This window comes from Hyperolius riggenbachi, chromosome 12 (assembly GCF_040937935.1).
Source record: "Hyperolius riggenbachi isolate aHypRig1 chromosome 12, aHypRig1.pri, whole genome shotgun sequence".
Classification (NCBI taxonomy): domain Eukaryota; kingdom Metazoa; phylum Chordata; class Amphibia; order Anura; family Hyperoliidae; genus Hyperolius; species Hyperolius riggenbachi.
Window position 1 is genome coordinate 39,270,915 of NC_090657.1, and position 13,933 is coordinate 39,284,847.

Genomic DNA, 13,933 nt, shown 5'->3' on the forward strand with positions numbered 1-13,933 from the left:
TCCCCCCCAAAAAACCATCAGTGACAGATCTTCTGCAGAAAGTATGGCAACTGGACTGCTGATGACTGGTGCAAAGTCATATTCTCCAATGAAGCCCCTTTCCAATTGTTTGGGGCATCTGGAAAAAGGCTTGTCAGGAGAAGAAAATGGTAAGCACTACCATCAGTCCTGTGACAAGCCAACAGTAAAGCATCCTGCGACCATTCATTTGTGGGGTTGCTTCTCATTCAAGGGAGTGGGTTCACTCACAATTTTGCCAAAAAACACAGCCACGAAGAATGGTACAAAAACACCCTCCAACAGCAACTTCTTCCAACAATCCAACAACAGTTTGGTGATGAACAATGTATTTTCCAGCACGATGGAGCACAGTGTCAGAAGACAAGTGATAACTAAGTGGCTTAGAGACCAAAACATTGACATTTTGGGTCCATGGCCTGGAAACTCCCGTGATCATAATCCCATTGAGAGCGTGTGGTCATTCCTCAAGAGGTGGGTGGACGAACAAAAACCAACTAATACCAAGAAACTCAAAGAAGCGATTATGAAAGAATGGGTTGCTATTAGTGATGGGCGAACAGTGTTCGCCACTGTTCGGGTTCGCCCGGATTTTGGCCTGTTCTGGTTCGGTTCAGCACCCCCCGAACACCTCATGGTGTTTGGGAGGGTGCTCAGCCACGCTGCCCGAACGTGCCTTCTTAGTTTGGCCGAACACAGCCGTGTCCGGCCGAACATAGCCCCCTATAGGGTCCCAGCATAAAGGGAGAGCATGCCCCAAGCGCGGGGGGGGGGTCAGAAATGCCCCCCACCCCTCCCCGCTAAGCTCTCCCTTTTGCCAGTACTCTATGACGTTAAATTTAAGCCCCCAAAACTACCTGAGGAGGAGAGCAGGAAGCAGGCAGCCGGAGATGCTAGGCGCTAGTACCATCTGGTACTTCCGCCCTCTCTTGACGCACTTCCTGTTTACATTTGAAGTCGCGTCGAGAGCGCAGAAGTACTGCGATGATGCGTACGAGGGTACGTGTCATGTAGATGACGCGTACCCTCGTTCATGTCATCGCGGTACTTCTGCGCTCTCTTGACGCGACTTCAAATGTAAACAGGAAGTGCTTCAAGAAAGGGCGGAAGTACCAGATGGTACTAGCGCCTAGCATCTCCGGCTGCCCGCTTCCTGCCCTCCTCCTCAGGTACTTTTGGGGGGCTTAAATTTAACATTATAGGGTACCGGCAAAAGGAAGAGCTTAGCGGGGAGGGGTGGGGGGCATTTCCGACCCCCCCCCCCCCCCCGCGCTCGGGGCATGCTCTCCCTTTATTCTGGGACCCTATAGGGGCCCCAAAGGGACATGTTCGGGTTGGGTTCGGGGTTAGGCCCGAACATCGGGGGCATGTTCGGCCGAACTACCCCGAACATCGGGATGTTCGCCCATCACTAGTTGCTATCAGTCTAGATTTGACCCAGAAGTTGATCGAGAGCATGCCTAGACAAATTGCAGAGGTCCTGAAATAGAAGGGCCAACACTGCAAATACTGACTCTCTGCATAAATCTCATGTAATTTTCAATAAAAGCCTTTGAAACGTATGAAGTGATTCTAATATTTTTCAGTACATCACAAACAACTGAAACAAAGAGCTAAGAGCAGTTTAGCAGCAAACTTTGTGAAAAGTCACATTTTTGACAGTCTCAAAACTTTTGGCTAGGACTGTATACATAGTATATACTCTATATTCATACATTATATAATTACACAAACATGTATTGTATATACATACTCCATACAGACATAGTATATATAAACATGCATTGTGTATGCATAGAATATACACACACAATATATACAAATATTGCGTATTCATAGTATATACACACACATGTACAAACATGTATTGTGTGTATACATAGTATATAAACACATAATATACACCAACATGTATCGAGTATACACACACTAAATACAAACATGTATTGTGTATGCACACAAAATATACAAACGTATTTTGTATACATAGTATATACACTAACATGTATTGTATATACACACAAAATATACAAACGTATTGTGTTTACATAGTATATCCAAACACGTATTGTGTATACACACACTATATACAAACATTGTGTATTCATAATATATACACATACATGTACAAACATTTGTGTGTATACAAAGTATATAAACACCAGATACACACACAGAATTTACAAACGTATTATGTACACAGTGTGCGCACACACACACACACAGTGTATACATAGTATATCTATATTCATACATTAAACAAACATGTATTGTTTATACATACTATACACATTGTGTACTCATGCATAATAGAAACACTCAAAAAAATATTATGTTGGCATTTGTAACTTAATCATTCTATATTTTGGACATTCACATAAATACATACAAAATTACTTTCATTAAAAAAAAAAAAAAAAATTGGAATGAACAGATGAAAAAAATCTATATCAAAAGTTGGTGTGTGGCTATAGGCTTCCTCACATCCTGTCTCTTCATGTAATCCAAGACACACTCCATGTGGAGATCAGGGCTCTGTGGGGGCCATACCATCACTTCCAGGACTTCATTACGCTGAATATACTTCTTACTCACTTTGGCTGTGTGTTTGGGGTTATATTCCTGCTGTAGATTACATTTCAGGCCGATCATACGCCTTTCTTTCTGATGGATAAGGAGAACAAAATTATACAGAAAATCTTGCATGCAAGCACATCCAAACCAAAATACCCGTCAAATTGTGCACTGGAGAAAAAAAAAAAAAAAAAAAAAAAAACCATTGGAGGAGGAGGTGCAACACAGACAAAAGATAAATAACTCAAAATAGGAACATTGTCACCCAAAGGATTAAAAAATGTTTTTGATCCCATCCATCTGACTTAAAGGAATCATCAGGGTAAAAAAAAACAAAAAAAAAACAAAAACAAAAAAAACAGTGTTGCTCACCTGGGGCTCTCTCTAGCCCTTTGCAACCGACTGTCCCACGCCGACTGATCCGCTTCTCTCCACTGCCGTCCCAGACTCCCCGCACAGTGCAGAGGACGACCTCAATGTCATCCTTCCTGCACCTGCATGAAGCGTCGCTGTCAATCATGGCCACATTGTCCGCGGTGCACAGGGCAGGCACAGTAGTTCTGCACCGTGCGGAGAGACCAGGACAGCGGCGGAGAGTGGAGCAGTCGGTGTGGGACAGTCGGCTGCAAGGGGCTGGAGAAAGCCCCAGGTGAGTAACACTAAATTTTTATTTTTTTTGCCTGAAGATTCCTTTAAGTGAAGATGAGGAAGTCTTTAAAAAAGGTGGCCACTAATGGTACAATTTGCCAAACTATTGTTCACAAACAATCTTCACATGAACATTTGGAAATGCTACCTTGGGACCACTAAGACAAAAACCTGACCAGTTTTATCAGATTGACAGAATCCTTAAAATAAAAAATTAAAAAAAAAAGTCATTAATCTGATCAGATTGGTTGTGAGATTTTTGTCCATTAGTAGTGCCAAACAATCATTTCCAATCATTCATATGAGGAATTGTTTGTAAACAAATTGTATCATTAGGGGCCTTACCTAGTAGATATCACTTTTTGTGCAGTAATTAAAGAGAACCTGTACTGAGTAAAAAAATTTAAAATAAACACGAGGTAACTTCAAATGAACATTGCATAGTTACCTTGCCATCAGTTCCTCTCAGAAGCTCACCATTTTCTTCTGACAATCCCTTCCAGTTCTGACAATATTTTGTCAGATCTGAAATATATCAGTTGCTGTCAGTTATAGCTGAGAGGAAACCTGATGTACCAGGTAATGTTTGTGTTTCCCTATGGCTCAAGTGGGCGATGTTGCAATTTAACTGTGTGCTGACCAGAAAGATGTTATGGGTAATGGCCATTTTCAAAATGGAGGACGGAGAATTCCCTTGATCACAGTGAACAAATAGGACGCGGGACAGGAGAAAGACACTGAGCAGTAGACTACATGGAAGGCAAGTATGACTTGTGTATATTTATTTTGACCTTTAATTTTCAGTTCAGGTGTTCTTTAAACTTCTTGGATCTACCCAGTGCACACCCCTGAAACCTCTTCTACCCAATTCATCCATCCCCCACCCTTCTGACAGACCAGTAAACATATTTAATATAATGCTAATGGTTCTGAGCTAATACAAAATTATCTTGCTTAGATCTGAGCCAGGTACATACACACACACCTTTAAATTATAATTGGCTATTCGCTGACCAATTTTACCACCTCCATGTAGTATGGGGGTAGGAACATACTAGGCAGAATCACATATGCATTTTCCATAGCCGTCGACCCTTAGACCGATTTCACACTGCAAAAAGGCAAGGTGCCCCCGCCGCCAAAAATCAGGCCTTCAGGAGAATACCACATTACTACGCAGTATTCCTCATCTGGCCAAGCAGGAAGTGCACAGAAGCATATTATAAAAACACACTTCTGCGCTACTACATCGCGTTGGAAAGTTTTTAAAAATACTCACGACGCCATAGACCAGTTATGGCTAACCTTGGCACTCCAGCTGTGACAAAACTACAAATCCCATCAGGCCTCTGCCTCCCCGAGTTATGCTTATAGCTGTCAGAGTATTGCAATGCCTCATGGGACTTTTAGTTCCACCACAGCCGGAGTGCCAAAATTAGCCATCACTGCCATAGACTAACAACTAACGGGCTGACTCAGGTCACTGCGCTGTAACGTAGTTCTGGACCAGCGTCAGAGCGAGGACTTCCAGGGGACCGCAACGCTGGTAATGCGATTTCCCCCATAGGTTTGTACCGGACTGTGGCAGCAGTGCATTCACTTGATGCACCGCCCCAGAGTGAATGGGTCCTTCTACTACATGGAGGTGGAAAACTTGGTCAGCGATTGGCCAAACATAATTGAAAGTGTTTACCAGGCTTCACTGGTCAGCATAATAATGAATGGCATCTGTATCACATCTGGCATCCATTTTCCATGCACTGCAATAATCCTTCATACACCAAAGGAAATGAGATTTTCACCACTTCCCATTCCTGAGCTTTTACTTCATGGCCCATATGCAATTCACTTTCTCCTAGGTGAGATTTTTACACATTGCTATGAAACGGAAAATTGTATACTCACCTAACGGTAATTTTCCTTTCCACGTGCATCCATGGCAGCATACATATGGGGTTAAGCCCCACCCCTACCAATTAACAGGACCTTAGCTATAAAAGAAAGGGAGGGAAATCCCTATGCTGCCATGGATGCACATGGAAAGGAAAATTACCGTTAGGTGAGTGTACAATTTTCCGTTTTCCATATGCCTCCATGGCAGCATACATATGGGATTTAACTAGCAGAAAAAAAAGTAAGGGTGGGACAAGACTTGCTGACCAAAAATAATTTCAAGGCTTTAACAGATTCAGAAATAACTTTCTTTCTAAATTAAACTGAAGCGGAGGCTGCTGGATTGACTCTGAAATGGGCAATGAACGTATGGACAGAAGACCAGTTGGCAGCCTGGTGAATCTTTGCCCGGATAGCGAAGGTGGCACAGGGGACAGCTGAGAAGAGTGCACTGTGATGCCACCCAGAGGGACAAGGTCAAAAACCCTGATAATAGGCTAGCCTTAATAAAAGGCTTTGTTGATTCATTTGAGCCATGTAGAGATCTTTTGCGTTTGAGGTTAGCTGGCTCTTTCTCAGACCTGATCGAATTATGAAGAGTTGTTCTGATTTCCTGAAGCTGTCTTGTTACATTCACATAGGCTCTAAGTGTTCTTGCAACATATAGAACATGAAGATCAGAGGAATTTGTATCCATAAAAGATGGCACTGTACGATCCTGATTAAAGGGAAGCCCGGAAGTGAAGTGCTGTAGTGGTCTCAAAACTACTGAGTAGAATGTCAAGAATGAGCCCCTAGATCCTGGAGCTCGGAAACTCTTCTGTCCGAAGAGATAGCGACTAGAGGCATAGTTCTTAAGGTTAAGTCTCATCTCCTGCAGTCTTCCACTGGGTCAAAAAGAGGTTTTGCTAACTGAGAACCTGCGCAGTTCCCACTCTGGAAAAAGGTTGCAATTAGGATGCTTGTTTTTGGTGGCAGCCTTCATAAATTGCACTATTAGAAGGTGAGAGATCCAGCAGTGATCCGTTAGAGCAGAGCTAGCAGAAACCTGCACTTTGAGAGTGCGAGCCAATTGTTTTTCTAGGCCAATCTGGAGGAAACTAAGAATAGGTTGTGCTGATGGAGCCGAGCCATTGGATCAAAATTATTTACCAGAGCAATTGAGAAAAAACAATTTTCCAGTTTGTGGTAGTTTTCCTTGCTTTAAGCAGTGTGTTTATCAATGATTCTGAGTTTACCAGGTCTCTAAGCTTCCTCCCACAATCCTTAAGCCATTAAATTAAGGGATTGAAGAGACAGATGACAAATGGAGTCCTGGGACAGGGGGTTTGGTCTGACTGGAAGAGGAATAGGAGGTTCCAACTTCAGGCTCCAAATTAGAGGGACTCATGGCTGGCATGGCCAAAATGGACCCACTTCCAGGAGTACCACTTGTTCTAGGAGGAGTCTCCTCAGAATTTTGAAGATAAGTGGAGTTGGAGGAAGAAAAAAAAAAAAAACAGACCATTCAAAAATTTCAGGTGTTGCCAGAGCACCCTGAGCCTTTAAATGTGGGGGCAAACCTCCTCGAGCTGGCATTTAGTTGATGTAGGTTGCCATCAGGTCCACCTACCCAATGGTCACAGATCACTCTGGATATATTTTACTGAGTGGCCACAAGCTATTGCCTCAGTCCCCTTGATTGAGAAAATCTGCCGCAGAGTTCTGAGGCCCTATTAGATAAACTGCCATGATGCTGCAGAGATTGCTCTGCACTGGAGATAATATTGCTGACCTCTAACAGACTCCTTGTGTCCCTCTGCTACCTGATATCAAAGACTGACATCTTATCCCAGTGATGGCTGAAGGTCTGAAGCACCTTATAAGCCACCCTGTGTTTGAGTATATTTGCAGCGATCGATCAGCTTTGTTGTGACTATTTTACCTAGGCTAATACGACCTGTAGGACATGTCAAACCATGCTTGCATATATACAAGTTATGGGTGAACGATTGGTTAATAGTTGTTGAGCTTGTGTTTAGCCACCACCGCAGACAGTCATCGTGGGAGTGAGAAGGATGGTCTGAGTGTAACTGGTGGTTTCATTGATGGAGAAACCCTAGTTGGAATGGGCAGATGTGCCATTTGACCATCTGGATTGTAGATGACGAAGTGCCCAGGAGGTGCATACAACACCTTGATTAATGAATATAGTATGAGAATCAGCACTCGCGAACTTTTGGCAACAATTTTCTCATCTGGTTACTGCAGTGGATATAGATTGGAATCTTGCTCCCGGAAAGATTAGATCCTCAGAAGGAGTGATGTGGCTTTCCTCCTTGTTTGTTAACCAGCCAAAGACAGACAGTGTTTGAAGAAGAATCTGTTGCTAACACAGTAGAGCCTTGGGATCTGAGGCTAGCAACAAAAGATTGTCTAAATAGTGATAATGTCCTAACTTTGCTTTCTCAACTGAGCCACCAGACACACTAGTACCAAAAAAGGTTGTCATGGCTGTGATAATGTCGAGAAGGAGGATGGTTACTGGAGAAGAATGTTACCAACCGCATGGTGGAAAGAAGAAGTTTGAAATAATGAATGTATCTGCCAAGTCTATTGAATATATTCAGTTCTGTAAGGGAATGGCTGGTCCATTCATTTGTTGTAACTCCATCTTGAATGTTTTCAGAAAGATGAAGATTTAGGAATTTCAGATCCAGTACTGAACGCTGATCACCTGACTTCTTTACAATGAAGAGAGGAGAGTAGACTTCCTGAAAGCGCTCCTCTTCTGGAACCAACATAACAACCATTTTCTGCAATGAGTCATGAATGTAAAAGAGCAGGTCTCTGTAAAGACAAAGTGACTGAGTGGTGGAGTGAACTTGCACATCCAAGAAAAACTGAACCACTCTGTATCTGTGGCCCACTCATCCTTTATTGTTTTTGTTCAGATAATATGGAACTGCTGAAGTCTTGCAGCTACTATCTGGACTTCAGAATTGCCAATAGGACTCTACGCTGACTGCTTTGTGAGCTTATGGAGATTAGCATGTGAAGTTTGCCAATTCCTATGGTCTGGTCTTTCCTTCCGCAATGTCTTTTCTTCTTTGGTATAATACCAACCTTGGTTACTGTTGGTTGCCAGATCCAACTTGTTACTAAAAAGATGTCTTCCATCAAACAGAATTTTAAACACATTTTGTTGGAAACTGGGATCAGCAGACTAGATTTTTTTTTAAACAGACCAATTCACTGTCATGGCAAAAAGCCTGGCATATTAAGTGGACTGGACAAAATCTATAGCCCCTTCCCTAATAAACAGAGACAATATGAAAGTTCTCTAAGCTGCCAGGACAGAATCAGAATCCTTGTCCACTTCCGTGGCAACTGAAGATAGAGCCAGGGCTGGTTTACATGCCCCTCCAGTAGTGGTATACACCATCGTTAAATATATATCAAGTTTATGGTCTAGGACATCTTAAAAAGTAATCAAGACTTAACCTTACATGGCATGCACGACACATGACTGACATGTCCACCATGGAAGCGAACGCTAGGACTGGAGAATTTTCTTGAAGAAAAAAAGGATGATGTTTGGAAAGTCTGCTTTTTCAGGAAGGACTTTCTCCTTACCTTTTCCCATTGATCTTTATTTGATCTCTTTCAAGACAGGAAAGGTGAATGATAATTATTTCAGACGTTTCTTAGCCTGGAGAAGGGTTTCCTCTTCCCAGTAAATGGCTTCACAGATGGTTTGGATAAAGGAGAAATAGAAACCAGATATCTGTATTCTCACCCTCATTGGATTCATGCTAAACCATAGATGATTGAGGATATTCAGTATCTTCATTGGTTTGCTGGGAGGATGCTTGGGGACCAAAGAGCCTACATAGGAGTCTATTGATTCCTGGACAGCCTGCTTTATCATCTTGGATGTGTTCATCTGGTGGAACTCTGGCTCTTTTCCCATCTGGTGGAAACAGATCTACTTCACTGATTTTCCTGGCATGGTTCTGTCGCCACAAGCCCAGCAATCTGGGGGGCTATGGTGCCTTTAACTGGGACCTGATCCTCCAGTTCCCAGGCAGATTATTTACCTGCTCCTTGAGCAGGATCCTGAGTGATGATATAAAGATCTAAAGCAGGATCTCAAATGAGGACATAAAGAAGTAATGTCCTAGAACTGTGGTGGGAACTTGCCCTCCTTTGTTCTCTTCTTCCTGGGCTTGTATATAAAAAAGTACAGCCCATTTATGGAAGGTGTGCTCTCTTTTTTGTAGAAAAGCGGGGTCACTTACCTGTATGACTCTTACCTATTGACCTTAGAATTATCTGTTTCTGGCACAGTATGATCCAGAATGCAGTCCAACGAACAGCAAGAGATGAAATAAAGTAAGATAAGAGGTACATGAATTGTAGCAGAAAAATAAGAATCAGATAATACTTTCATGCAAGGAATGCTATGTGTAACGATTGTGGAATTCTCTCCGTGATCAGCGCACAGGACGTGCGCTGACACTGCGGAAATCCTCCACAAGCGTATAATTTGAGAGAACCCAGCAAAAGGTGCAACGCACCTGTAGAGGGAAATTCCTGTCGGCAGGTGGACCTGTGGAGTGCAGAGGAACAGCTCCTCTGCCCTGCCACAGACACCAGACAGGAATTGTACAAAGGGAAGGAACGCAGGGCAAGATAGCCCTGAAAGAGAGAGATCAAAGCGACAGAGGATATGTGTGTCCACCAATCTAGTCGCCACCCTGGGACGATGAACACACAACCAAGAAGATCAGGTGAGAAGGCAATCGCAAGAGATTGCGATTGCTAACAGCGACACAAGACCGAATAAGCAGAGGAGGAATGTATGTGTGTGCACCAATCTAGTCGCCAACCTGCGACGGTGGACACACAACAGAGGAAACCAAATGAGAACGCAATCGCAAGAGAAGCGATTGTGAATGAGAACAGGGACAGATTGTATGTGTGTGCCCCAATCTAGTCGCCAACCCGCGACGGTGGACACACAACAGCAGATACGAAGTAGGAACGCAATCGCGAGAGAGGCGATTGCCAGAGGTGACACAAGGCTGAAGCAAGACAGGGCACGAGTGTAGCAAAGGCACAGCAAATCATACAATGAGAAGATAAGGAAAATAAACGCTAACTAAACGCGAACACCGCACTAATTCGCAACAGCGAACATGTTTACAGCGCGGTCTCCGCGTGTTTAGCACAACAGAGACAAGCACGCCTAACTAACCACCGACAGAAACACCAAACAGAGGACGCAAGCGCTTGCTTAACGGTTACCTCACCGAGCCTCCAGCAAGCGTTCGTACCAGACAAGACAGATACACGAAAACAGGAATAAGTGAGAGATACGATCCACTGCTCTTTCCGCCAGAGCGAGTGCGATCCAAGTAAGGCAACAGAGCTAGCAAGATCCACTGCTCTTTCCACCAGAGCAAGTGCGATCCAAGTATAGCAAGAAAGCTTAGCAGGATCCACTGCTCTTTCCGCCAGAGCGAGTGTGATCCAAGTATAGAAACAGAGAGAGCTGGATCCACTGCTCTTTCCGCCAGAGCAAGTGCGATCCAAGTACAGCAAGAGAAACAGATTAACAAAAGGGCCTACCAGTAACAACCGCTGCTCTGGTTAGCACCCCACAGACAGACAAAACAGGCAATACAAATAATACAATCCTGAATGCCCTAGCAAGGATGCCTAGTGCAGTCCCAAGAATTACTCTAAGCTAATCTTTAAACAATAAGCATGGCTGACACTCCAGGAGTGTTTCATAGGACAAACCCTTATGACCAGCGAAGTACTGTGGAATAACATGGTATTTATAGAGCAAGCCTACAAAGGATGTGGCTAGGCAATTTGCATGACAAACGTATGCAAAATTCCTCAGCAGCAGCAAGCTGCAAAACTGACAAAAGGTCTCTCTTCCAGAGACCTGCAAAATGCAGACCTGAACAGTGGTCAAAAAGCTGCCTGCCTGCGCAGGCAGCTGAGCGGATCATTACACTATGTCATTTATATTGCACATAGTACACAATACTGTTCATATAACCAGGGGCGTTCCTAGGGTCCTTGGAGATCGGTGGCACCTGGAAGCACTAGGTGGGGTTATGTGCGGCGCGCGCAGCACGGCAAAATGGGCGTGGTCATGCAGTGAGTGGGTGTGGTCAATCATACATTAGGACAGTGGTGGCGAACTTTTTGGAGGCCCAAACTGCAACCCACAAGTCACTTATCTATCGCAAAGTGGCAACAGCAATTTAAACTAAATACTATACAAACATTTTAACACATACATGAACATTATGGAAAATCCAAGTTGAAAAACTGAAAAGATAAACAATTTCATTCATCCTACTCCTGAAAAAAAATATATATTCATTTTTTTAGAACCTCCCAGTTTTATTTTAGGTTTTAAAAAGATAAAAAAGTACGTTTAATGCTATGGTCTCATATGATGATGATTCAGCTTTTCCCATAGTCTCGCAGTTAGCAATCATGTGACCCCCCAACAAGATAAATTCAGCAATCATGAGGGCCCTATCAAGACAAATTCAGCAATCATGAGGCCCCCAACAAATCATGAGAATGGCAGATGATAAAATATAGTACATAGTGCTACCAAGATACTTGGAATAACTTACCCCCTCCTTCAGCTTGAGAAGCATTACATCAGAGGGACAGCAAATAGTGCCTTTACCTTTAAGCCAGACATAGAGGGAGGTAGTGTTGCAGCCAGCACAGTCCTGTGTGTATCCAGCCTTGTGAGAGAAGGGGAGAAGAGCTCAGCTGTGAGGAGATCTCTGCTGTGTCCAGAGCAGGGATTGGAGAGCAGTCACTGCAAACACTTCCTGGTCTGATGGCTGTGTGTTCCAAGCTGGAATGCACTCTAAGCCATGTGCTTCAGAGTCTTTCACTGTGAGACAGGGGAAGCAGGGAGATGCTGCAGGACCTGGAGAGGCTGAAGTATGCCTCACATGATGGAGCCTGAGCAGTCAGCAGACAGAGGAAGAGATACAGGTGAGAGGGATCACACTGAACACTCAGCAGCACTGAACACCCAGGAGGAGAGGGTGAACTATGCACCACTAACCTGTGCAACTGCAGAAAGGAAGAAAAAAAAGGTGAGAAGGATCACATTGTGCTCTGCAATCATATTTAAGTCATGCAGAGCAGCCATAAAGGGGGGGGGGGGGGGGGAGATCATTTAGATCAAGCTCCCACCATCACCCCAGATATAAGGTCCCTGAATAATTTGACATTTAGTCATGACAACAAGGCTGAACCTGGCCGGAACGACGCAGGAATGTTGGCGAGGTAAGAGTAAAATAAAAATAAATAGCGATGAAACACTAAGGAACCTGTTCGGAGGTGAGGACAAAAATGAGAATGCAGCTCGCTAGGGGTCACTTTCTTTTATAGCTAAGGTCCTGTTAATTGGTAGGGGTGGGGCTTAACCCCATATGTATGCTGCCATGGAGGCATATGGAAAATGCATTTTAAACCCCCAGCAAGCAAGAAAATACTCAAAATGATTTTGATAGTGTTTTTTCAATTGCAAAATGCTAAACCGTTATTTGAAAAAAAAAAAAAAATAAAGTTATTTTCTAGGCGGTAACTCAGGAGAAAAAGTGACTTGCATATGGGCCCATACATTCACAATACAATAAATAAACTAAAGACAAGCTACTAGGCCATTGGTTCCCAACTTTTTTTGAAGTCGTGACACATCAAACCAAACGTTCAGATCTCCGTGACACGTAGACTAAATGCAGGTAATGACAGACAGCTTTTCACCAGTAAATGCACATAATGACAAACAGCCAGTTGTCCCCAGTATATGTAGCCAGGGGTATATGTCCCCAGTATATGTAGGCAGGGGTATATGTCCCCAGTATATGTAGGCAGGGGTATATGTCCCCAGTATATGTAGGCAGGGGTATATGTCCCCAGTATATGTAGGCAGGGGTATATGTCCCCAGTATATGTAGGCAGGGGTATATGTCCCAAGTATATGTAGGCAGGGGTATATGTCCCAGGTATATGTAGCCAGAGGTATATGTCCCCGGTATATGTAGGCAGGGGTATATGTCCCCGGTATATGTAGGCAGGGGTATATGTCCCCGGTATATGTAGCCAGAGGTATATGTCCCCGGTATATGTAGCCAGGGGTATATGTCCCCGGTATATGTAGGCAGGTGTATATGTCCATGATATATGTAGGCAGGTGTATATGTCCCCGGTATATGTAGTCAGGGGTATATGTCCCCGGTATATGTAGTCAGGGGTATATGTCCCCAGTATATGTAGCCAGGGGTATATGTCCCCAGTATATGTAGCCAGGGGTATATGTCCCCAGTATATGTAGGCAGGTGTATATGTCCCCAGTATATGTAGGCAGGTGTTTATGTCCACCAGAGCCGGGACAAGGTCATCCAGCACCCAAGGCTGAGACACTAAAGGGGGGCCCCCCATCCCCCCCACCCCAGCCGTCACACACTGATTGCTATTAGACTAAGAGGTGCCACAGGGCCCACAACCTCCCCAACACCTTAATATCTAGATATCTGGGTTGCAGACACTGCCATGTATCCCTTTTTCTTATTTCTCTCTGCTTCAAACACAATTAGGAATGACAGCTGAATGAATTCTGCGCCCCTCCTACACTGCGCCCTGAGGCTGGAGCCTCTCCAGCCTATGCCTCGGCCCGGCCCTGATGTCCACAGTATATGTAGGCAGGTGTATATGTCCCCGGTATATGTAGCCAGGGATATATGTGTCCAGTATATGTAGCCAG

The 13,933-nt window shown here is 44.0% G+C and overlaps 1 protein-coding gene across 2 annotated transcripts in view; it reads right to left on the reverse strand.

Moving 5' to 3' along the window:
• The window catches only part of LOC137541109 (tubulin-specific chaperone D-like), a 1,052,576-nt gene that overhangs the window by 233,689 nt on the left and 804,954 nt on the right, over window positions 1–13,933 (reverse strand). The window contains exon 1 of one of the 2 annotated variants that reach the window (XM_068262253.1): window positions 11,781–11,882. The exons of the other annotated variant lie outside the window; for it this stretch is intronic. The gene's annotated coding sequence lies outside the window, so the exon portion shown is untranslated. Of the gene's footprint in view, window positions 1–11,780; window positions 11,883–13,933 lie in introns of those variants that run through there. 2 annotated transcript variants of the gene reach the window in all.